The sequence below is a fragment of the Camelus dromedarius genome, chromosome Y (genome assembly GCF_036321535.1).
Source record: "Camelus dromedarius isolate mCamDro1 chromosome Y, mCamDro1.pat, whole genome shotgun sequence".
Classification (NCBI taxonomy): Eukaryota; Metazoa; Chordata; class Mammalia; order Artiodactyla; family Camelidae; genus Camelus; species Camelus dromedarius.
In genome coordinates, this window is record NC_087473.1 from 18,261,608 (window position 1) to 18,286,158 (window position 24,551).

Consider the following 24,551-nt stretch of genomic DNA (forward strand, 5'->3'; position numbering starts at 1 on the left):
TACACACATGCACACACGCACACACACGGTGGAATTTTATTCGGTGTTTTAAAAAAGGGAAATATTGCAGTTTTCAATGACGTGGATGGACATTAAGGACGTTAAGCTAGACAACTGTTGTGTTATATTCACTTATACATGGAATCTGAAGTAATCAGACTCATAGAAGCAGAGAGGAGACTGGTGGTTGCCAGGACCTGAGGGGAGGAGGAGGGGGAGGTGACGGTCACAGGATACAAAGTTTCGGTTATGCAAGGTGAGTACATTCTGGAGATTCGCTCTACAGCAGAACTGCAGCAATTTTAAAAAAGCATATACTGATGGGTAGCCTGTCAGATATTTATCAGGTCTGAGTTTGAGAGTAGGTTTTATCCTGGCCCCAACTCATACTCATAAAAATGAACCCAGGAACCCTGGGGGGAGGGCACAGCTCAGGGGTAGAGCACGTGCCTCGCATGCATGAGGTCCTGGGTTCAATCCCCAGTGCTGCCATTTAAAACCAAAAATTTTTTTTTATTAAAGTACAGTCAGTGACAATGTGTCAATCTCTGGTGTACAGCACAGTGTCCCAGTCATGCATATGCATACATATATTCGTTTTCATATGCTTTTTCATTAAGGGTTATTATAAGACATTTAATATAGTTCTGTGCTATACAGAAGAAACTTGTTTTTTTAATCTGTTTTTATATATGTCGGTTAACATTTGCAAATCTCAAACTCCCACATTTACCCCTTCCCGACTCCCTTTCCTCTGGTAACCATAAGATTGTTTACAATGTCTGCAAGTCTGTTTCTGTTTTGTAGATAAGTTCATAGTGTCCTTTTTCTTTCTTTTTTTTTTTTAGATTCCACCTATAAGTGATATCATGTGATATTTTTCTTTCTCTGACTTACTCCACTTAGAATGACAATCTCTAGTTCCCTCCATATTGCTGCAAATGGCATTATTTTAGTTTTTTTATGGCTGAGTAGTATTCCATTGTGTATATACTACATCTTTTTTATCCACTCATCTATTGATGGACATTTAGGCTGTTTCCATGTCTTGGCTGTTGTAAATAGTGCTGCTGTGAACATTGGGGTGCAGGTGTAATTAGACCTGCTGAACCACACACCCCATTGCCTTCGGGTGCAGACATCATCTGACATGTTTGTGTGACAAACTGTGAAGTGCTCACTCCCCCCATACATTTCTGAGCCTCGTCAGGAAGGAAGGGACCCTCTCTACCCAGCTAGGTCTGAACCACAGACAGTGAGAAAGTGAACAAACTCTAAGGGACCTGGGACACCTGAATGGATCTCTCTGTATAACACGGAATGGAAGAAACCAGAAATAAAACAATACATGTGCTACATGCCCATTTGTATGAAACCCCAAACCCACACTCTTAGGCATGAAAGTTTAGAAAAGAACAAGGAAGGAACTGCTACGAAATTCAGGATAGAAGTTATTACCTCCAGGGCAAACAGAGGAATTGCTGGGGAGGGCTTCCAGCTGCTGGCAGTGCGCTGTTTCTTGGCAGGGTGGTGGTTCTGTTCCATGTCCTTCAGAAAGCTGTTCGTTTATTTTTCAGCTGTTTTTTTGAATGCATCTCTTATGGCATCGAAAACGTTTACAAAGGAAGAAAAAAAAAAGGATCTGAATGGCATACATAATCTTTATCTGCAAGGGAAATGGAGGAAGTACACTTAATTTCTGGGTTCGGCAATACCGAGGGACATATCAAAGAGGTTTGAAGTGGATGCTAAGTGTGACTTTATCACCATCCACCGTCACCACCATCACCAGGGGAATAGAGTCTTTTCCCATTTGGGAAGCTTCATCACTACCCATTTCTTGAAGAGGACTGGGTTGGGTATAGCTGACAATTCGATCAGTGGCTCAGGGAGAAAAGTGGACGGTATCTCCTCTGCTTGTCACCTCCCTTATTTTGTGCACATGATTAATACAGAATATGTATGATTATCTCTATGATCTATCTGTCTATCTATCCATCCATCCGTCCATTCATCCATCCAGGCGTTCATTCATCCACTGGTCTGTTGATCTAGATAGATACGTTATAGATAGGTAGGTAGATACAGACAGATAATTGACAGGTAGGTAGATAGATAGGAAGAAAGAAGAATGGATTGTGGGTGGGTGAGTGGATGGATGGATGGTTGGATAGGTGGATGGATGGATAGATAGAAGGATAGATGGATGGATAGATGGATGGATAGAAAGACGGATGGCTGGATAGATAGGTAGATAGATAGATAGTTGGATGGATGGTTGGATGGATGCATAGATGGATGGATAGATGGATAGACAGACTACAAATAAAATATACTTTTCTAGAAACTTTTAGCCTTGAGTTGCATTAATTAATTATACCTCTCAATTCATGGCTTGATATCACCATCCTTAACCAGTGGAAGCCCCACCTGTCCTGTTTTATTTTGCTCTTTTTTTTTTTTTTTGGCCTTTCATTTCCATAATGCATTCTCTTTCTTCTCTGTTCATCTTCCCAATTACATCCATTGTGTTGAATTGCATGCATATATTTGAAAATTTCTCTTTGAGAGAGGACTGTTGACCCCCTGCCAGAAATTCTCTTTCTCTTCCACCTTTGAGTACCATTCAGCCCCCACCCTTCACATCTCCAGTGAACCCTCACGTCAGTGGACTCTTCCCATTTCTGCTCTTCCTGAACACCCGTTAGCCTTTTATCACTTTCAGAGAACCCGTTTTTATTTCCTCTGGGATAGTAAGACATTCCATATTTAGCTTTTCGTTCGCTCATTGATAGAGGTTTTAGGTTCTAAGCTTTCTAGACTCAGGAAATTTTGTCTATCAGACCAGGAAGAAAAACAATGGTCAGTGAATTAATTCTCTAATTGCTGTGTTTCTGCAACGAGCACACAACTCTGGGAAACTATGGCGGGGGGGGGGGGGGCGTGTCATGACAAACGTAACCACCCGGAGGGACCCATCCACTGGGAGGGAGGGAGGGAGGGAGGTTACTTGTAGGTACCAGGGTTTTGCCGAGCCTGGAGGAGAAATCAGAGGTGTGGACTGTAGATTGTGTGAGCAGGAGAGGAAGCTTTGCTGTCAGCCCTGAATCTGAGATGGGCGTGGGATTCAACCTTGGCCGACTCTACACAACACAGAAGCCGATTATCTTGTTAGAAACAACCCCAGTATGCATCGCGAGGACCACACACTCCTCTGTGTCACTGCGGCATCCACGGCACGGGTGCCAAGGACGTGCACCCTGAATGAGTACTGTTGGATGGGATGGACCTGTAGGCAGCACGTGTCTTCAGGAACGAGCACGGGCACTCATAATTAAGCACCGTGCGTAGTCTGAATTCTAATGTGAGGAAAATGTGAAGGATCCTGCAAACTCACTCCTCTCACAGCCATTCAGTGATTACAACCCTGAGGAGGCAGTGGGAGGCTCACGGCAGGCGTCGAGGCTGAGTCGGTCTTGGTGTTTGACCAACCCAGTGGGGTCCTTCCCTATTAGCTCCCTTGGTTCTTTCCCAGAAGCCATAATCTTTACCCAAGTCGTGTTGTGGTTCTCTGTCTTGGCTATCAGCTACCCAGCGTCACTGGCTCTCCTACTCTGACAAATGCTGAAATGTCCTGTGTGCATAGTTGGCTGTTAGAAACAACTGTGGTGACATCTCATCACCAAGCCCGCGTTTATCAATGCTACCAGATGCTTTAGTCTACGGTTGTTCTCGTTCGCTAGGAACACCCTCACCAGGTCACCATGCACCGGGTGACTTAAACGACAGACATTTACTTCTTACCCCCTGTCATACTATAGTCGTAACAGAAATATGAACTGTCCAGGTATCTCACAGAACATCCCGTAGACCCAATCCCTAACCAGCTTTGTGCTAATAGGCAAGAATTTGGGAGGTGATGGAAGGATGCATGGTCCAGAGATTAGGACACAAATCCTAGGAAGATTCAAATCCATCAGATCTTTGTCCTTGTTATTTTGTTTGTTTCTGTGTTTTTTCCCTACCACCAACTAACCGAGTATAAATTCCAATGAGCATCAGAAGATGGTTAAAAATTCTCCTCTAAATTATTTCCATTGTAAGAGTCTCATCCGCTGCAGGAGTCGGTGGGCTGAGCAAATAGCGTTTCAAAGTCACCTGCGCTTCCAGCTGGTGAATTCTAAAATTAATGGAAAGAAAAAGTGATCATTTCAGAAGTGAGAGGGGAAGGGAGTAAGGAAAGGTGAGCTCATCGATGGGGGAGTTTGAGGGCAGCAGATGGAGGATTCAGATTCTTTCTCTCCTGGGCAGTCTAAGATATCGGTTGAGTGGTTAAACGAAAATTAAAGTCAGACACAGGAATATTGAGAATAAAGAAATCTCTTTGGCCAGGAGCTGAGAAACAAGTCCTCAATGTGCTTTTCTCAAAAGGTGTTCCGTCTGCAGAAACCAACCAAGAAATAGCGGAGGCTTCGAAACGGAAATCATATCTGGGAAGGGAAAGGTGGCAGTCCTGCGGTCTCGAATACGTAACCCGTGGCGGAGTGGTAGAAACTGGGGGACGTAGGGCGTCCCGTGCTGCATGGGTGTCATGTAAACCGGGCTGTGTTGTAGAGGGACGCTTACCCAAACGCATGTCTTTGAAATGAAGTTGAAGGCCAGTCTCCCGCAACACACGTTTACCGCAATGCAGCCATTCCACTGCGAGTCATCTATGAGAATTTATTTCCACGCTGGAACTAGTCCAGGGTTGTTCATACCAGCGTGATTTATAACAGCCGGAAGAAATGGAAACCATCCAAATGCCCATGGATGGATGAACAGCCCAACAAGATCTAGTCTGCCCACATCATCACAGAATATTATATGATCATCAAAAGGGAATGAAGCCGTGATACTGGCGACAACATGGATGAACCTTGAAAACATGAGGCGAAGTGAAAAAAGCCAGTCGCACAGGAGCAGTGATGGAGGGTTCCATTTGTATAAAATTCCCAGAATAGGCAAACCTATGGGCAGAAAATACATGAGTGGTTTCCAGGGCCTGGGAGGCGGAGAGGGGTGAGTTTGTTCGTGGGTACCAGATTTCTTTACGGAGTAGTGAAAATGTTCTAAAATTGATTGTCGTGGTGGTTACACAACTCTGTGAATAAACCAAGCACCATCGAATGGTACATTTTAGACGCACAAGTTGTACGATATGGGAATAAGATACATGCTGAGTATTTCATTTTAAAGAAAGATTTTAACATGTATTCTTCCCCCTGCCATGTATCCTGTGTTTCCCCCGTTCCCCACACCGACAAAGTGTGGAAAGCCCACAATCTCCATAGCAGTGACTTCTGGAAAACGCTCGGGTGAAGCAACATTATTTTGTTTTGACTTGAGAAAAATCAGTTTCCCATTACAGCTCCTTTAGTCCGGTGTGACCCACGGACAGGCTGTCAGCCTGATATATGTATCCCTGAGCTCTGTGGTTTTATCCACCAAATTCCTCAATGGGACTGGCGTGCTTTTCTGAAAACATGATTCCAAGTGATTGATACCGATGAGCTGATTTCATATATAATATTTCTGTGGAATACGTTCCGGGGTTTCAGCCTACTCGAACGAGAAAACGGTATACGGTTTTCCTGTGTTATTTCTCGGCGCCGCCTTTGGGAGACAAGCGCTGTCAGAGACAAATACTTGATTCATGTGGAAAGAGAAAAAAAATAGATAAAATAAAAGGAGGCTTTCAGCTCTATCCAAACACTCCAACTGCAATCAGTGAGGATTGAGGGTCTTAATCGCAGCTGGTGGGGCCCACGGAGCACATCCATGGAGGAAGCACGCCTCTCCGGCAGGTGCTCCCCCAGGCAGAGGGAGGACGTAGCAGCAGCCATGGACGCGGGTCCAGCGCCCTGGACTCTGCTCCGTGACCCCCGTCTTCTCGGGAAGCACCAGCAGCCCCACGCCCCGGGGCACCGCCTCCCCCGTCCATTCACCCCCGAAGACATGCAACCCCACCCCTGCATCCACGCTCACTCCCTGACCCCCCGCCACACTTCTCCTCTTCCACTAGGTCCTGCGTGTCCTTACTCCTCTCTCAAGCATCCCCAACTCCCCTGACCTCTCCTACACCATCATTTTGCCTTTTTATTTCAAGACCCCTTTTTATTCCACTGCTGTTTCATTTTCCCACCTAAGGGGAAAAAAATCATAATTTATACCCTTGCTCACAAATGCACACACACACACACACACACACACACACACACATCCATCCATTTGTAACATGAAAGCATCTTGGAACTATTAAAATTAGCCCCATTACATCACACAAAATAAATCTGTATTCCTCCTGGGATCTACTTGGTATCGTAGAAGTCTTGCATCATTCCTCATAAATGATTTCTACCTATAGGTGTGGATTGCATTATGCCCAATTCATAAAATGATGCTTTCAAAGTTTCCCTTCTCTGCACGCAGTCGGAAGTACCATTGGGAGAGTGTGTTCCTTTACATAAAATTCCTAGGCGACAACACGTACCCTTGGCCCTTTATCGTGAGTCTCATTGACGCCGTCCTCAACACTTACACGATGATACTTTGCATCGCCGTGCTGCCCAGAAATTATTCCATCCGGGTTGCACCTTTTGAATATATCCTGCGTCAATTAACTTAGGCATTATCAGGTTTAGCTCCTTCCCGCTTCCTCCTGTGGTCTGTGTCTCACACCTTCCTTGCTGTGCTGTTTCCACGTCTGCGTTTTAATTCCCATCAGCGGTGTCCTGGTGCCACCGGCCTTCTGTCCAGACACGCATCCGCTACCACGTTTTCGGTGACGCATTATGCCTTTAAAAGTAGAGTCACTCTTGCTGCGTTAAGCAGCGACGTCAGGGAGGTGGCTGCAGCCGAGGCCTCCGGCTCTGCGGTCCGCAGCGTCCGCACACCCCTGGCGGCAGCGGAGGCTAAACGCCGAGCTGCGCGTTTTCCACGTCACTTGAGGATACTTTACAAGCAGACGATGCATTTCTAAAATCGTTTTTTTTTTTTTTTCCTGAGCGACCTCATTTTTTCCCCTAAGGCTAAAACAAAACAAAACAAAACAAACACCAGTCTTTGCTTAAGAACGTCTGTCTTGTGAGAACTTAGTATTTCCCAGCCGTTTACAGATCTTCTTACTGATAGCAGAGCCGACTCTTCACCTTAGAAACACGGATTTCCTCTTCAACAAGAGGCCAGGTCTCCCATGTTGAGATCATGTCTGTCTGCTGGGGCTGCCGTGATGCAACAGCGCCACCGGGGCGGCTCGCACAACAGACACTGACCCCTCGCAGCGCCGGGGCCGGTCGGCGAGGCCCCGGCCCAGCGGGGTGGCTCCCGGCCACGGCTCCCTCCTGCTTGGCAAGTGGCCGCCTCCTCATAGTGACCTCACGTGGCGGACAGAGAGAGCTCGCTCCCTGGCTCTCTTCTTACAAGGACACCGGCCCCACTGTCGGGACCTCACCTGACCCTGGGCACCTCCCAGAGGCCCCACCTGTGCACACCATCCCACCGGCACTTAGAGCTTCGGCAGGTACATTCTTGGAAATCACTGAATTCACTCTCTGAGAGAGACTATAAACACTTACGGACCTTTATACTGACTGTCTTTTTTCTTAAAAACACCATTTTTGGGATATAACGCCTGCACAGTAAACGACACAGACTTCAGATGTGCGATTGGCTGCATTTTGATGGATGTGCACGCCCATGGAGCCACCACCACCATCACCATCGCCACCATTCCCCTCACTCCCCGACGGGTGCAAATCCCAGACTCCCAGTTTGTCCCTTCCCACCCCCTTGACTCCCCTGGTCGCCATAAGGTTTGTCCTCTATGTCTGGCGGTTTGTTTGTTTCGTTCACTTCAGTTTTTTTAAAGTGAATTCCAGCACAAGTAAGACTGGCAGGGACGGTCTCCCGGTGGATAAAGGGTTTCAGTGCTGCTTGGAAGGGAGCAGGGCTGACTGCGGCAGGCAGGGAGGGAAAAGGCCTAAGTCACATTTGAAGTGCCCGTTTTGGGGGAGATCTGCTGTAAACAGCAAAAGTGGAGCCCCAGGAAGTTGTGAAAGACACAGAGAGGTCATTTTTTTTAAAGGCAACCAGTATGAAGGGAGGCCTCCTACACGGCTGGTGGGAGTGTGGTTGGGGGCAGCCACTGTGCACAACAGCATGGTCTGTCCCTGTGGTGGCCAGCGAGGAATGGGGTGGGAAAGGGTAAGCTGGGCCTTGCAGATTTGCAGACACACACCGCTGTGTATAAAATAGATAAAAAATAAATTCCTCTGTCTAGCACAGGGAACTGTACTCAGTGTTTCCTGACGTGTGGAAGTATCTTTCCGTGACCTTTGCAGTTGAATGACAATAGTCTGAGATAAGAAGGGTTTTCGTCTCTGTTCCTTGCCCCAGGGTCCTTCAAGCATTTCAGGTCCCTCTGGCACAAACAAAAACTCATGCATTGTAATCCCCCCTGAGAGGACTGTGAGCAATGAGTTGCATTGCCCCGTGTTTTCTGTCTGACAACCACTACCGTTTTTTGATCTAATGGATTTTGAATGCCTTTATTGCACGGAGCTTAGAAATACACAAGACTGCGCTCCGGGTCCCACTCCGTGACGCTGTTTTTCTGCTCTGGGCTCTGTTGGTCTCAATATTAATTTCATTTTTATAATGTCACTGCTTTTCTATCCAATTTTGCTGTGTGTGGCTGTGTGTTTCATTTCTTTCTTCATCCACTGTGATGTTCCTTCTCAGATCCACTGTGTGCATACTTCACCTCGAAGAGACCATACTTCATTTGCTTGTATCATCCAAAAAGAGCTGGTGAAGTGTTATTTCATATTCTGCCGAAAGTAAGACTTTTTTCCTTCTGCTTTGTACAAGTTTGCTTGTTTTATTTCTTCCCTCCTCCCTCCCTTCCTCCCTCCCTTCCTTCCCTCCTTCCTTCCCTCCCTCCCTCCCTCCTTCCTTCCCTCCCTCCCTCCCTCTTTCCCATCCTCCCTCCCTCCCTTCCTACTCCCTTCCTCCCTTCTTTCCTTCCTCCCTCCCTCCCTTTCTTCCTTCCCTCCTTCCTCCTTCCCTCCCTTCCCTTCGTTTCTTCCTTCCCTCCTTCCTTCCTACCTTCCTCCCTCCCTTCTTCCCTTCCTCCCTCCCTCCCCTCCTCCCTCCCTCCTTCTTCCCTCCCTTTCTTCCTTCCCTTTCTCCCTTCCTCCCTCCCTTCCTCCCTCCCTCCCCTCCTTCCTTCCCTTCCTTCCTTACCTCCCTCCCTCCCTTCTTCCCTTCCTCCCTCCCTTCTTCCCTTCCTCCCTCCCTCCCCTCTCTTCCTCCCTCCCTCCTCCCTCCCTTTCTTCCTTCCCTTCCTCCCTTCCTCCCTTTCTTCCTTTCCTCCTTCCTCCCTCCCTCCCTCCCTCCTTTACTTCCTCTCTTTCTTCCCTCCTTCTTCCTTCTCTTCCTTCCCTCCCTCCCTCCCTTCTTTCCTTCCTTCCTGCCTTCCTTCCTCCCTTCTTTCCTTCCTTCCTGCCTGCCTTCCTCCCTCCCTTCCTCCTTTCCTCTCTCCCTTCCTTCCTCCTTCACTTCATCCCTTCCTACCTCCCTTCCTCCCTCCCTCCCTCCTCGCCTCACTCTAGGTTTACTTTCCTGCTCATAACCCCACTGTGTTTCCCGGCAGAGAGCACGACGACTTCCCTCTTATGGCTTCCCAGCGCGGCCTGGGAGTCTCTCCTCCTAGGCTGGCTCCGGGCTGGAGAGGGGCCGTGCGGGGGGGGGGGGGGGGCGGGCGGGCGGGCGGGGGGGACAGAGGCGCATGGCGGGGAGGCCGGCGGTCCCAGCCCAGCTGCCACGGCTCCGCGAACCCCGCCTCCAAGCAGCCCTCGGGCCTGCGCCCCCCACCCCCACCCCCCGGGCTCTCGGCCCCTCCGCGGGCGCCGGGTGAACGGGGCCCCCTGCACGCGTGCGGCGCGGTGCGCGAGGAGCCGCAGGACGGGGAGCCACCGCGGGGTCCCCCCCACCCCCGGCTCCCAGCCGTGACGCGCTCTCGTTTCCGAGACGGCGAGCCTGCGCATCTTGTTGCGTCTCCGCTTCCCTGAGCCTCGGTCGGGGCGCGCCCGGGAGCCCCCCCGGATCCTTCCGACCCTCGGCCTGGCCCCTCCAGCGGCGGGGCCCGGGGCCCGCTCTGCGCGGCTTCCCGGAACCCCGCGCCGCAAGGCGGACGGGCCCGGCCCGAGCGCGCGCCAAGGGCGCCTGCGGAGGCGGCGGCTCTGCTGCGCCGGGGGGGGGCCTCCGCGTGGTGACGCGGCAAAGACTAACCGCCATCAAGTGAGACTTCACGCAACGGAGGCCCGAGTGCAAAACAAAAAAGGGGGGGGGGGTGCAAATGAAGAACCAGCGAGCAGAGCGTTCAGCGTTTGCTCTGGGATGACGGACTGGAGGCTTCCCTGAGAACGTGCCAGGACAGGATGCTCCTTCGAAGCCGCTCTTCCTGAGACGCGCGGTGGCCTCCTGCCTCCGCGTGGTGCGCGCCTCCGCCCCAGCCTCCGGGACAGGCACGTCTAGTGCAGGGTGCGTCGTCCGGGGATGTAAATATAGCAGACACCCCAGGCTGCTCGCCAGCACAGAATGACTCAAGGGATGTGGACGGAGCGCATCTTCACCAGGGCACCCTGGACCACACGTGGGACCTTGCGTCCTTCCCTGGGCTCATTCCTCTTCCTTTCGGGGCTGGAAAACAACCCAGGTCTTTCTGGCCAATAGACGGATGCTCTGAATTCAGAGGCACTGCAGATTTGCACGGTGGGAGCGCTGACAACTTTCATTTAAAGTCCCCACCTGTCGCGTGCCCAACTGTGTCCAAGAAGGAATTGCTCCTGGGGGAGCATCGTTACCAGAGCAGAATGTAAAGAACGTTGGGAGCAAGCAGTGCGGGTGATGACGCCTTATTTCATGCCGCCGTTGGCAAGCACTCAGCCGGGTCCTGGTTGCCTGTCTATCCATCCTGAGATTACATTTTCAAGATCAGCCGTGAGCATCGCGGGAAGTAACTCTGCTGCAAATCGCTCCCTCTCTGCCTTTTCCCCTCTTCTCCGGAGTGGCAGAGAGCCCGCAGAACCCTTTTCAACCACTCCTGTTTCACACTGTGTCTCCATTTTATATTTTGAATGACTTTAGTGGGGAGAAAAGGTGCTTAAAACTTACAAATGGATTCCTAACAAAGCAGTAATAAAAGTTCCAGTAAGGGGGGGGGGGGGGGGGCGGAGAAACCGTATATCGAAGTTAAGGGGCGATCCTGTATTTTAATAAAATAAATAACTTAAAATGGGAATCATTTATTCCTTTTGCTGAAAAATTCTTGGACACTAAAAAACCACATCTTCTATTTTCTACAATAGGCACGCTTGCGCGTTTATTCCGTCCCGGTACTGAGTAAATTAATACAGTGTGGGTTCTGGCATAGTGAGAATAATATAAAGAACTTGTCAACCTTGGTCATTCAGTAAGGTCTCGCCTTCTCCCTGCTGAATTTCTCTGAGGTCGGTCTTACTCTAGAAATAGTTGAGATTTGTCCCTGTTTCCATAACATAATGGAAACCTCCCAGACATTTTATTCAAGAGAAAGTTCCAAGGAAAATTTCCTTTTCCATGATGCAAACGGCACGGCGCCGACATTGTGACCTGTGTGTGCGCACGCCCATGTGTCGCGCTGCTGCATCGTGCGTGGTTCCTCATTAAGATCATCCGGATGGAAAACTACGAGTCGCTGACGTGGGGAACTGAGCTTCTCGCCCTGGAGGAAGCCATGCAGGTGTAGGAACGTGAGTTCGGGGTGGGAGTTGCTTAAAATTGAAGGTACCTTTGCAAACTGATGACTTGTAAAGTACGCAGAAGCAAGAAAATGCGTGCACGTATATGTGTGTGTGCGTGTGCGTGTGTGTGTGTAAAACCCCAGGCATGTGGATACTAACGCAGACATACGTACGTCGTCTGTGTGCATCCACTCAAAGGGCCACGGGAGGAGATATCCAGTAGCCGTGAGCAATCCTCGTACCCAGACATCAGCTTCTGCCCTCAGTCCTCAGCACAGGAACCAAACCCTGCAGGCATAGCTGATTTCAGAGCTGGCAGATGTAACATGAGCCCCAAATACCAAAAAAGTAAGAAAATGCCTAAGGACTTCTCAATAAAAAATATATTAAAAAACAATAAATTTCTTCTGTACAGCGCTGGGAACTATATTTAATATCTTGTAATAACCTTTAATGGAAAAGAATATGAAAACGAGTATGTGTATGTATGTGCATGACTGGGACACTGTGCTGTGCACCAGAGATGGACACATGGTAACTGAGTGAACTTCAATTTAAAAAAGTAAAATAAAATGAAGAAGAAGGAGTTCTCCGAAGGACATAGATGCTCTAATTCAGGAGCTCTCATTCTGGGAAAAACTGAGCAAAATTTGAAATAAGTACAGTGATAGATTATAAACATTTGAAAAAATAGCAGTGAATGTGCCCGTGTGTGTGTGTGTGTGTGTGTGTGTGTGTGTGTGTGTGGTGTGTATTCATATACAATGTGTGTTTATATAATTACGTAAAAAAGCATGTATATATAAAACATGCCACATTCAGCGTCTGTTCTGGGGCTGCATTTGTAGCAGGTTCAAGATAGTTAAGATCTGTGTCCTCACGGGTGCCATCCTTCTGGGCTTTGAGTGTAAAAGGCACATGAGAGTCAGGAAATGGCTGCACATGTAATTTCTCGAAGGAATAAATGTTTCCAGGCAGAGGGAGGGAGGGAGGTGATGGGGACCCAGTGAGGTGTCACGTACACAGGTTGGACAGGCAAAGCCTTTGGGACATAATTCACGTCGAGGACTGAGTCAGGGATGAAGATGGGGGAAGCACTGGAGGGGAGCCCGCAGCCCCACCAGTCGGAGTCGATGAACAAGGCTGGTTCCAGAAACACAAAGACGATGTGCATGGTGTGGCTGGGAGGTGCAGAGACCGGGGAGGAGGTGGGATGAAGGAAGGACCAACTCGTAGGTGGCTGAGGGACCACTGGGACTTCATCATCCAGGAAGTGAGAAGCCACTGGGGGATTTTCTTCAGAGACAGCAATGATCGGGTTCCCGTTGTCACCACCTCTTCACGATTCAAGAGGCAACTTTTGTTTTTCACGTACGGGGAGTACTGTGTGTTTTACTGGTAGGTCACGGTTTCATTCTTACCCTTACCATCCGTGGAGCAGATTCCTCACGGCATCCGTGGGTTTGAATTTTCGAGGTAGGAGGCAACGTCAGTTCTTTAAAACATATCATGACGGTACATCAGAAATATCCAACCTTTACGTATATATGCTGCATCTTCTTTCTCCATTCATCTACTGACGGGCACGTAGGGTGCTTCCATGTCTTGGCGATTATAAAGAATGTTGCTGTTAAAAGCGGGGGGCGTGTATCTTTTTGAATTAGTTCTTATTTTGCGGTTGGCTTTATCCCTCTGATAACAATGTAAGTTTAAAAAACTAAAGCTCTAAACGTTCTTAGAAACAATGAACAGTACATATATGTAAATTTTTTGAAATGTGCAGTATATCGTGTATATGTATTTACATGCAATATATTGTATTTCTGCAGTCAAACTGTAACAATTCTACCCAATATAACTGAAAAGTGAAAAAAAAAAAACAAACCCCAACCTTACTAGTTAACGAGGAGTGAGTTAGTATGCGAAGGAATATGATGAAAGACGTAAGCCATCAAAGGTTTTGTTCACAAAGGATCCACGTTTCAGACGTTCGGTTCAGAACCTAGCTTACGCTATGCCGTATAAAACCGTAACAATGATCTCTACAGACCTTGGGCACTTGGGAAAAGGAAATTTGATTCTCAGTGTTTTTTTCAGATGAATTTGGATGATTCAGACTAGTTACCTTTCCTCTCTTCCTTGGACGCCGATGCACCGAGGGGTGAGCTTAATTAACTTAGCTAAACAAACGTATCTCTCAACACAGGGAAAATGACTGCCCTCTTTCAGACTAATTTGCGTATTTAAGACGGTACCTGTATGCTTATCAGCCACTCTCCTTGCCTTTTCCTCCTGGGAATCCACATTTGCAACATGTTACTCACAAGGAAATTTCCATAGATCAAGTAATGATTGGTTTTTTTCGTAGACAAAGAAAAAGGTTTATCCAACAAAAATGGTAATGAAAGGAACCTAAGGCAATGATTACAGAAATATATTTCAGAGTAAAAGCCATTCTTTGTGGAGCTTGTTGGCTGTTTATGCACCGTGAATTTGAGAAACCAAATAAGCATCAACTGTCATTTCTAGAGCAAAGTGAGTACAATTTGAAAAAATAAGAAAAAAAATCACTACGAAAAATAAGATGGAAATCTGAGGGCTTTTACACCTTGTTCAGAAACAGTAGAAAATTACTCCTTTTTTTTTTTTTGAATTCTTAGTCATGAGACATAAGCAAATCTATTTCTCAAGCAACAGCAAGCCTGTAGACATTTGTTAGGGAACAAATTGAGATCCTCATGAATGAAACAGAAGAGGATCGAAACGGAAATCTCCCATCAATTCCCGTTCTGTCTGAAGTTGGCAAACATCGCAGGTGGAGAACCCAACTCATTTTTCTTGGAAGGAGAAGTGAAGATATTTGAAAGTCACATTTGTCAAGGTCGGTGCATATTAATGGGGCAAAAATCTGCCGTGTCCTGTGCATCCGTTTACTCAACAGAATTGTGTTGTTTCCAGTAACTCCTAGCTCCAGTCCAGTAACTCCCATCGCCTCCCCAGTGTTGAGCACATGACATCCCATGCTGATGGCGAGGTCTTTCCATTTGGACGTCAGTGTTCCTTCTTAGCGGTGAAACCTTGGGAAATTGACGTCTAACATACACACACCAGACACATGTTGGCTGGAGACTTCTAGTTGTTTACGTTCATAGCTTATTTAAATAAACGTAACCTTTTTCTCAAAGACATTCGTATCCAAGAACTCGACCAATAACAGTAGCAGCCCTTAAACTAAACTTGTCGTTATGTAACATTATCACAGGTGATCATTTAACTTCTTTCTCTACCCGAGATTGGCACGACAGTCTGGTTTCTCGGGGAACGTCGAATGATGTGTGGTTTTGTTGGAACCCGAGATTAAAACGTAGACTTGCTGTGGGATTCTGTGTTACATGCTCAGGGTGGCTCTAAGGACAGCTCCCTCTCTCAGTCAGTGAGGGTGACGTTGGCTCTGAATCCTCTCAGAGATCTTTGTTTATTCCAAAGGTTCACTCTTCATCCACCTGGAGAGTTATTTTTGGACTTTTTTATGAAACACCCATGGAACTGAGCACCCACAGTGTGTCGGTGTGTCCCTGCGGTTCCCTCCAGACACTGGGTTCCTATGCATCCGTTTGTGCTCACATCTGCTTTCATAACCTTCATTCACCCTCGACTGTCACTTCAGATTATTTTTAGGGATTTCCATTTGATTTATTATTAAACACAGGCAGTGTCATCCTGGATATGGAATACTGCCATGGAAATATATTTAGAAAACTCAAAAGCAGTTGCTCACTCGGTTTTTATTAAGTGTACATCATATAGGTTGAATAATGCTAAAAAGGACTCTATGCACACAGAGACTTCAAAAACAACGCATGTGTATCATCTGACAGTGTCCTACGTTGAGATATAAAAATCATCTTTCATATGATTCAAATTAGTTAAAAATTACGGAAAGGTTCTTTGTCCAATCTGAATATGAATTCAAAATTTGAATCTGTAACAAAATCAGTATTGTAGGATCCAAACACTGTTCATTTTACACCTGAAATATTCACTCATTTTACCCAGTAAAATGTGTCTGGTTACAAAGAAGGGAAGACAAATGAATGCCTATTAGCAGCTCAAATTTATTGACATTTCGATTGTAATAGTACCAAGTTATGTCAGAGTAATGAAAGGTGTGTAGAAAAATAAAACATTTATTTTACTTTCTGTTTATAGAAAATGAATACATTCTGCTTAAATCAAATGGTTGTTGAATTTAGTGTTTTTGTTCCACCAGAGGATGTTTTGTTTTGGGACAAGTGTTTAATGTGAGTTTACAAGATGATGGATAGATAGATGGATGGGCGGATGGATGGATGGATGGATGGATGGATGGATGGATAGGTAGGTAGGTAGATAGATAGATAGTTAGATAGATGGATACTTGGACAGGTAGACGGATGGATGGATAGAGATACATAGATGGATGGACAGACAGATAGTAGATAGTAGACAGGTAGATGGGTGGACAGAGGTAGATAGATAAATAGATGTTTATTAATTTAAAAATATGCAATGTAAGCTAAAGTCAGATAATGACAAATGTATTCAAAAGAATTCAACTCGGATTTTTATTGCAGTTCGTATCTTTCTCACAATTGTAACACAGTTAGACACAAACTTACCATAGAAGATGTTCATCCTTTGTGCATTATTTATAAAAGCACAGAGTGCACTATGAACTGCTAGGGAAACTCTCCCCAAAAGTCCAGCCGTGCATGCAGAGTTTTACTAAATCAACTTCTACCTTCAGCAGCTACAATTCCTTTTATCTGCATTTCACTTTGCCTCCGAAGAATCGGTGTCACCCTGCAGTGTGTTTTCCCGGAACCTGGCGACACCCCCCAGCATTATTCTCTGCTGCCATAGTTAATCATGCCTGCGCCTGGAACAGTCACCGCCCTGTTTCCTGAGCACAAGAGCTCCTCGGAGGAAATCCAGGCGTAACTAATGTCAGTGGTTGTGTTCCGTTCGCAGCTCCCTCCTCGGTGCAGGGCAACGAGCACTTTGGAAGGGAAAGGGAGGCTACGTTGGACCGTGCAGTTTAAAGTTGTCCCGCGTCTGAATGTTTGAAACAGAAGTCCGTTTGCCATCCCCGCATTTCTCACATGCAGCCCACAGTCACCTGCGCTCCGAACAGAAACGAACCCCACGGACAGACAAACGATCAGAGAATCAGCCAGCATTCCTTAAACGCGCTTCTTGGAACCGCCTCCCTCACCCACACGGATACAGATGCGTCTGTCCAGGGTGTGACTACTTTTTGAGACTCATGTCATCGCTCCTGAATTTCTCCGGATATCATCGTGAATGCATTTCCACTCCTGGTGCCCCGTGAAGATGTCTTCTTATTTCACATGTTCCTACTTTCTAAACCTCGACAGGACCCACCCCCCACCACCTCCTTTCTGTACAAGGTTGCTGCATTATGCAAATAAAATACATCACACCCTGTTACATTTAAATTTCAAATCGTCACCAAATGCGTTTAGGTAGATGTGTGTTACAGTGACAGGTGGCGTGCATTTGCAGGAGGAGTGACTTTGGTGTTTACTGGAAATTCAGATTTAACTGTGCCTCCTGTATTTTATGAAACATGAATTCTGGAAGAAAAGGGGAACCATTACCACCACCTCCTACCCCAGCTCACGCGCACACACACACACGTGCACACGCACACACCCCTCACCGATAAATGCAAGACTTCAAATACCAGCCCTAGAGGATGGGGACACCCAGGCACACAGAGAACTGCAGGAAGACGTTTCCTTAAGTGTCCTTGCGGTTTTCTTAGCCCTGAAGGAACGCCTGACCTCAGTCACGGCGGGTGATTGACATTAAATTTCAGATGCTGAACTGCTTGCGGAAGGTCCCCGGTCTGTGTTTACGGTGGCGCCCCTGGGGTGCTCTTTGCGTCCTGGCACAACCCTCCTGCAGCCCGGCAGACCCCGGCAGGCCGGCCACCGGCATAAATGCACGGCCCTTTCATCGTCCGGCCTGGGTGGGACGCACGGTACTTGTGAAAGAAGAGACGGCTCACAAAGCTGAGGGAGAGCAGCGCACAGGGCTGGGTGGACACAAACAGATTAAGAAACTAAGTCATAGTTCACACACACGAAGACAGCTAGCAAATTTTTTTTTTTTTAATGAAAAATGAGTAGCTAGTCACAGAATAACTCACGTATTCGTGGCCACTATTTTCTTATTTTAGGATTTCCAAACCTTTTCCATCATGGCGCACAGAGTGGACACTATCAGCTTGGTGCACCACGTGGTCTGTTTCTCAGCCAGTCACCGCTCTCTGCTTTGCTCAGCAGGACACCAGCCCCAGGAAATACAGAAATGAACAGGCACGGCTGCGTCTCAATAAAACTTCACTTACAGAAAAACAGTTGGCAACACGAGGGCCTGATGTAGACACTTACAGCCATTATCACGACCCCGGGGTTAAAGCCGGGACGCCAACTCCTGGAGATTAATCCATCAGTCTCACCCCCTCTTTCTTGCCCAGGAATTTAAGGTTGCTGGATACCAGTAAATCACTTTGAAGCTAGACTCAGGAACCTTGGAATAATCTTATTTATTCACGAATCGGATGACGCGTCTGGGCAAAACCGCCTTCTTCTCAGAATAACTGATCCTTCAGTGAAGCACCTTTTGCTTTTCAGATCAGCTCTTTGGGATTCATTCCACAGGCCTCCAGTGGGAACAACCCCGAACGCTTGTCCGCACACCTTGTCGAAGTTCACTGCGACCCTGGCGCCCTAAGGCGGCCCATCTGAAACTCCTGCGCTCAGACCTCCAGACCCCGTAGACATTTTCCGTTGACCCCCCACCACCCGCTGCTGTGGTTGATCAGCACGTTATCCTGAGCAGCCTCCTTCGAGGACTGGCTGTGGGCAGGCAGAATAAACATTTGTTCCAAGTGAACCTTCCTCGTTTTCATATTTTCCCGTAGATCCGGGGAGAGATGGCTAGTCTTCGCTCCTTAGGGGGAAAAATCAGAAAAAATGAAAAATGTCCTGTATTAAAATCCTTGTCTTTTTTTTTTTTTTTTTTTTTTGGTATACGTTTTTAAATTCTTATTTTTTATTGAAGCGTATTCAGTTTACAACGTTAGTTTCACGCATACAGTGTAGTGATTCAGTTTTATATATATATATATATATATATATTTCTCTTTCATAGTCTTTTCCATTATAGGTCATTACAAGATATTGAATGAAGTTCCCCGTGCTGTTTATCTATTTTATATGTGATCTTGTGTATCTGTGAATCCCAAACTCCTAATCTGTCCCTCCCACCCCTTCCCTCTCTGGTAACCACAGTTTGTTTTCTACATCTATGAGTCTATTTCTGGTTGGTAAATAAAATTTGTGGTTTTTTTTTTTTTTTTTTTGCATTTCACATAGAAGTGACATCATATGGTATCTGTCTTTCTCCGTCTGGCTTCCTTCACTTAGTATGATCATCTCTAGGTCCACCTGTGTTGCTGCAAACGGCATTATTTCATTCACTTTTATGGCTGATTAATATTCCATTGCAAATCCTTGTCTTCTGAACAAATGTTCAGTTTAATGCTTGTTCAAAATCAGAACAAAGGCTTCCTTGCAAACCAACATGAATTCATTATGAATCACTTTTTTGAGTCCATATTAAGTGAAAAGCATTTGTATTCTATCCTTACCAAATTCCTCTGAGGAAAGATTTCCATGTTTAATTTTTTTTAATCGAGTTAGAGTCACTTTGCAATGTTGTGTCACGTCCTGGCACACAGCGCAATACTTCAGTCATACATTTGCATACATACATTCATTATCATATTCTTTTTCACCGTAAGTTACTGCAAGATATTGAATATAGCTCCCTGTGCTGTACAGTATAAACTTGTTGTCTATCTATTCTATTTTACATATAGTAGTTAGCATCTGCAAATCTCGAACTCCCAATTTATCCCTCACCCACCTCCTTTCCTCTTTGGTAACAATCAGTTTGTTTTCTGTGTCTGTGAGTCTGTTTCTGGTTTGTAAATAAGTTCAACTGCATCACTTTTTTACATTCCACATATAAATGATGTCATATGGTAGTTTTCTTTCTCCTTCTGTCTTACTTAACTAAGAATGACAATCTCCAGATCCATCCATGGTGCTGCAAATGGCATTATTTTATTCCTTTTCATGGCTGAGTAGTATTCCATTGTATAAATATACCACATCTTCTTTATCCAGTCATCTGTGGATGGACATTTAGGTTGCTTCCATGTCTTGGCTGTTGTAAATAGTGCTGCTATGAACATTGGGGTGCAGGTGTCTTTTTGAGTTAAGGTTCCCTCTGGATATATGCCCAGGAGTGGGGCTGCTGGATCATTGCATGTTTAATAATGAGTCTTACAGCAGCAGGCGTTGGCACCTGAGGGCTCCATCCAGCCCTCCACTTGTATTTGTAAATAAAGTTTTATTGAACACAGACATTTGTCACACGTTGTCTGAGGCTGCTTCCAGGCTACAGTGGCAGGGCTGACAGTCATGAAGAGGTGTGTGGCCCGAAAAGCTAAAAAATATTCAACCTCTGGCCCTTTACAGAAAAAAGGTGGCTGACACCTGGACTAGAGAAATAATCTTGCTTATGAAAAGCCTGAAGACAGCTAAGAAATTTGTAACCCTAATGTCCACTGTTTGAAATACGGTCTCTCCCCTCCTCCCCCATTGGTAGGAACGTCTGAGCTATGAAATGTTGGCAGAGTGGTGCATTTTTAGCACCTTGTTAGAACAGTCCTGTTTCACCATTTCCAAATCTCCTCACATTTTGTTAGCAAAAGTTAGTAATTCCTCTCCAAGTTCTGTTAACTTCAGTTAGGAAATGAATTGTATCCCACTGCCACAGATGATGACCACTCTTTGTTTTTTTTATGACACGTCAAGTTTTTATTTTTCCCTAAAGCCTTATGAGTATCGAGTAGGGCGCAGGACAGGTCCGCCAGGGAAAATCTGCTCTCTGTTGTTTCTTGAGGCCATCCTCACTGGAAATAAAGACAGATTTTAAACTGCCAACAATTCACTAATTCTATTCCTGGACTCCTGCAAGATCCTGTACAGGTGAAAAACAAGAACATAAAACATAAGGCGTATGCACCTCCCTGAAGGTACTAAAAAGTGCGTGTGCAGTGCTTTAAAGGGAAGCAAAATGTGAGGTTTGAATAGTCACAACCCCTTTATCTGCCTGTGTATGTCCCATCCCACAGCCCTTTTTATAAATAAGTGTGTATAATGCGTATTTTTATACACTTTGGGTCACGGTTCTCTGCTTCTCCGAACCTCATCAAGAAAATCGCATATAATTTTGAATATAGCTACAAAGGTCATGCTTTTGAAGGACGGGACTTCTGTACTGCTTGGTCGATGAATTGCAACATGGTAAGAATGATTTTTATTATCCAGCATCGATTAAAATAATGCAGCTTAAATACAGATATACCTGTTCTCCAAGCAGACGCTGTGTTTTTAGTATAATACAGCGCAATACATCTAGAGATATATTTGAAAATTAGATTTTTGCTGCAGGCGACATTGTATGCAGCTAATTCCTTGGCTACTTCTGTGCCCTGGCGTCTAGAAATGGTCAGATTTCTTTGGAAGCGACAGTCCTTCCCGCTGTGAAGCTAACTGCAGCTTTAACCCTAAACAACAGTCATTCACGGCACCATGGCGTTGAGAATATCCTCACAATTCCCCTTGAGAAACAGACTCCTGTTTTCTGCTCAGGAGCAGCCGCGAGCTCCCCAAACAGCCTTTGACCTGGGCAGCGACGTTGATCTCTGCTAAATGTATCTACTTCCCTTTGTTATTTTTTTTTTTTTTACAGCATCTGCACCATTTGGTCCACATTCAGCCATCACGATGTGGAGCATACAGTTTTTACGGGGTATTAGGAAGGGGCACCTGTAACTCAGAAGGAAACTCATCTCTGCATTCCCCGACGGTACTCTCAAAATTCATCCCCACTTGCTAAAGGAAATAAGTACGTTATACGAAATACAGCTGAGAAGAAAGAAGAGCCATTTCCCTTAGAAGCCAGCCACCAGACACACCTGCTGGTAACACCTTACGGGAAGTACCTCCTTCCAGGTCCCTCGGGCACCTTCCCACGCTGACGGGGTAGTGACTGCACGGAAGGTCCTCAGAGTTGACCGCGGCTTTCCTTTACTCTTCCATCCTTTGGAGGGGAGCTGAGTCTCTGATTTGGCTTGAACAGGAGGGTGTGTGCAGACCTGTGACACTCATGCAGACTTGGAAAGGTCCTTCTGTTCCTCGTGGCTTCTGGATGCCACCACCGCCCCTCCTTGGCCTCTGGAGCAGCGCTCATGTGTCCCAGCTGAGGCCATCCTAGACCAGCCGGCCACCTGCCAACCCGCCCACCGGCCCCACACCCACAAAGGAGCCTGACCAGGGTCCTACAGATAAAGACTTTCTTCCCCTGGTAGGTTGCTATGCAGATGGGGGCCTCCGTGTGCGTGCGTGTGTGTGTGTGTGTGTGTGTGTGTGTGTGTGTGTGAGAGAGAGAGAGAGAGAGAGACAAAGGACAAAGCTATGTCCACGTGCTAACAAAAACTTAACATTTTGCCAGCCAAAACACTTGCTTCTTTTTGCCCCGTACGGTGTTTCCCTCAGTACATCAAAAAACGATTTTACTCACAGGCAGGAGGGTGAAGCACATGCATGGGGTCCTAGGTTCAACCCCCAGGACCGCCTCTAAAAATAAGTAAATAAACATAATTACTTCCCCCCACCAAAAGAAAAAAAACCAAACCTGTTACTCCCGTGTGTTCCAGGTTCCACAGCTCATGACTAGAAAAGTATGGTTATTATTCTTACCTTTTTTCTTGTATTTCATGCATTTCTTTTCTGTGGCTCCTGCTATGATTTTATTTTTTATCTCAAGTCTTCAGCCCGTGGATTTACAACATTCCTGAGTGAGGTATTCACGTCTCCCGCTGCAAGCTCACTGCGTTTCCTGTCTCTCTACTCTTGTCGTTTCTAACCAAGGTTTTCTTATTTTTTTTTAATAGCTTTCATTTCTTTAAATACATGTTTTCTCTCTCTCATTCAATCTCGTTTTCTCTTCAGACTCCAAGCATGCAACAGTGAAGGCCCTTGAAATGGTTCCGTCATCCACAGATCCTGTTTATTCGTGTTTCATTTTTTAAAATTTACATAATTTTTATTACTGTGTACGAGTCTTTTCTTCTGTAGTGTGTAATTAGCTGTTAATCACATCCACCTTGTTGTTCACTTTCCGTTTCAGATGTTACATATTTCCTTTCTGAGTCTCATTTTTTCTTTCTTTTTTTCTTTCTTTGTATCATTTCACACCTCTCCTCACCCTGTCTGTCCTCCAGCATCTAGAGGACGTCAGAGCGCTTTTGAACTCACCCCATCCCACGTGCTCTGAGTCTCCATTTCCGCCGGTTGACTTTTCTACTTCTTTTGACTTATATTTTTCCTCCTTCCTTTGCACTCCTAGTAGTTTTTGAAATTAAATTTCGGAGTCATTTCTATACCTTCGAGCACTGTTTTTTTAATTTTTAAATATTCTTAATATTTTCCTTACTGTTCTGGTATCGATGAATGTACTTTAAATCATCCATTCAGGTCTTGATTTTAAGATATTTTTTCACATATATATGCATATATTTTTTTTTAGATTTAAAGGTGTTAATTTTTTTAACTGAAGTATAGTTGATTTACAAGATGGTGTTAGTTTCAGGTGTGGAGCAAAGTGATTCATTATACATATATGTATATATGTAAACAAAAGGATACATATATTATCATTCTTTTCCATTTTAGGTATTACGAGCTACTAAATATAGTTCCCTGTGCTCCACAGTAGGTCCTTCTTGTTTATCTGTTTTATATATAGTAGTGTGTATCTGCTAATCCCAAACTCCTAACTTATCCCTCCCCACCTTTCCCCTTTGGTAACCATACATCTGTTTTCTGTGTCTGTGAGTCTGTTTCTGTTTCATAAATAAGTTCACTTGTACTATTTTTAGATTCCACATATAACTGATACCATATAATATTTGTCCTTGTCTGTCTGTCTTATTTCACTTAGCACGATAATCTCCAGGTCCATCCACGTTGCTGCAAATGGCATTATTTCGTTTCTTTTTCATGGCTCCGTAGTATTCCATTGCATAAATATACCACAGCTTCTTTATCCAGTCACCTGTTGATGGACATTTAGGTTGTTTCTGTGTCTTGGCTACAGTAAATAGTGCTGCTGTGAACACTGGGATGCTGGTGTCTTCTCTAATTACTCTTTCTGTCTTTTGTGCGTTACATGCCCAAGGAGTGGGATTGCCGCATCATATCTTTAGTTTTTTAAGGAACCTCCATAATGTTCTCCCTGGTGGCTATGCCACTTTGATTTACCTTTTATGAGACTGGAACAAAGGCATCCTTTCGTGTGTGGCTTGTTTGGTCCCAGTTTGAAGACACCCCCATCCAGAGACCCCTGGTGGTTGTTCCCTGTGTTAGGACCCCATCCCACTCTACATCTAGAGATGGTGGTGCCTTCCAGCCCCCTCTGTTGTTTCTTCCTGCACCTCGATCCTGTCCACTCCCCTGTGCCTGTATCAGCACTCCATCAAGTCTTCACGGGGCGACCTTGGCACATCTCCCATCTTGTTGC

General features: G+C 45.8%; 1 non-coding gene across 1 annotated transcript; it reads left to right on the forward strand.

Moving 5' to 3' along the window:
• The first annotated feature begins 419 nt into the window (after positions 1-419).
• On the forward strand, positions 420-492 carry TRNAA-CGC (transfer RNA alanine (anticodon CGC)). The gene has a single exon. It is a non-coding gene; the product is annotated as a tRNA-Ala (tRNA).
• Positions 493-24,551: the final 24,059 nt, after the last annotated feature.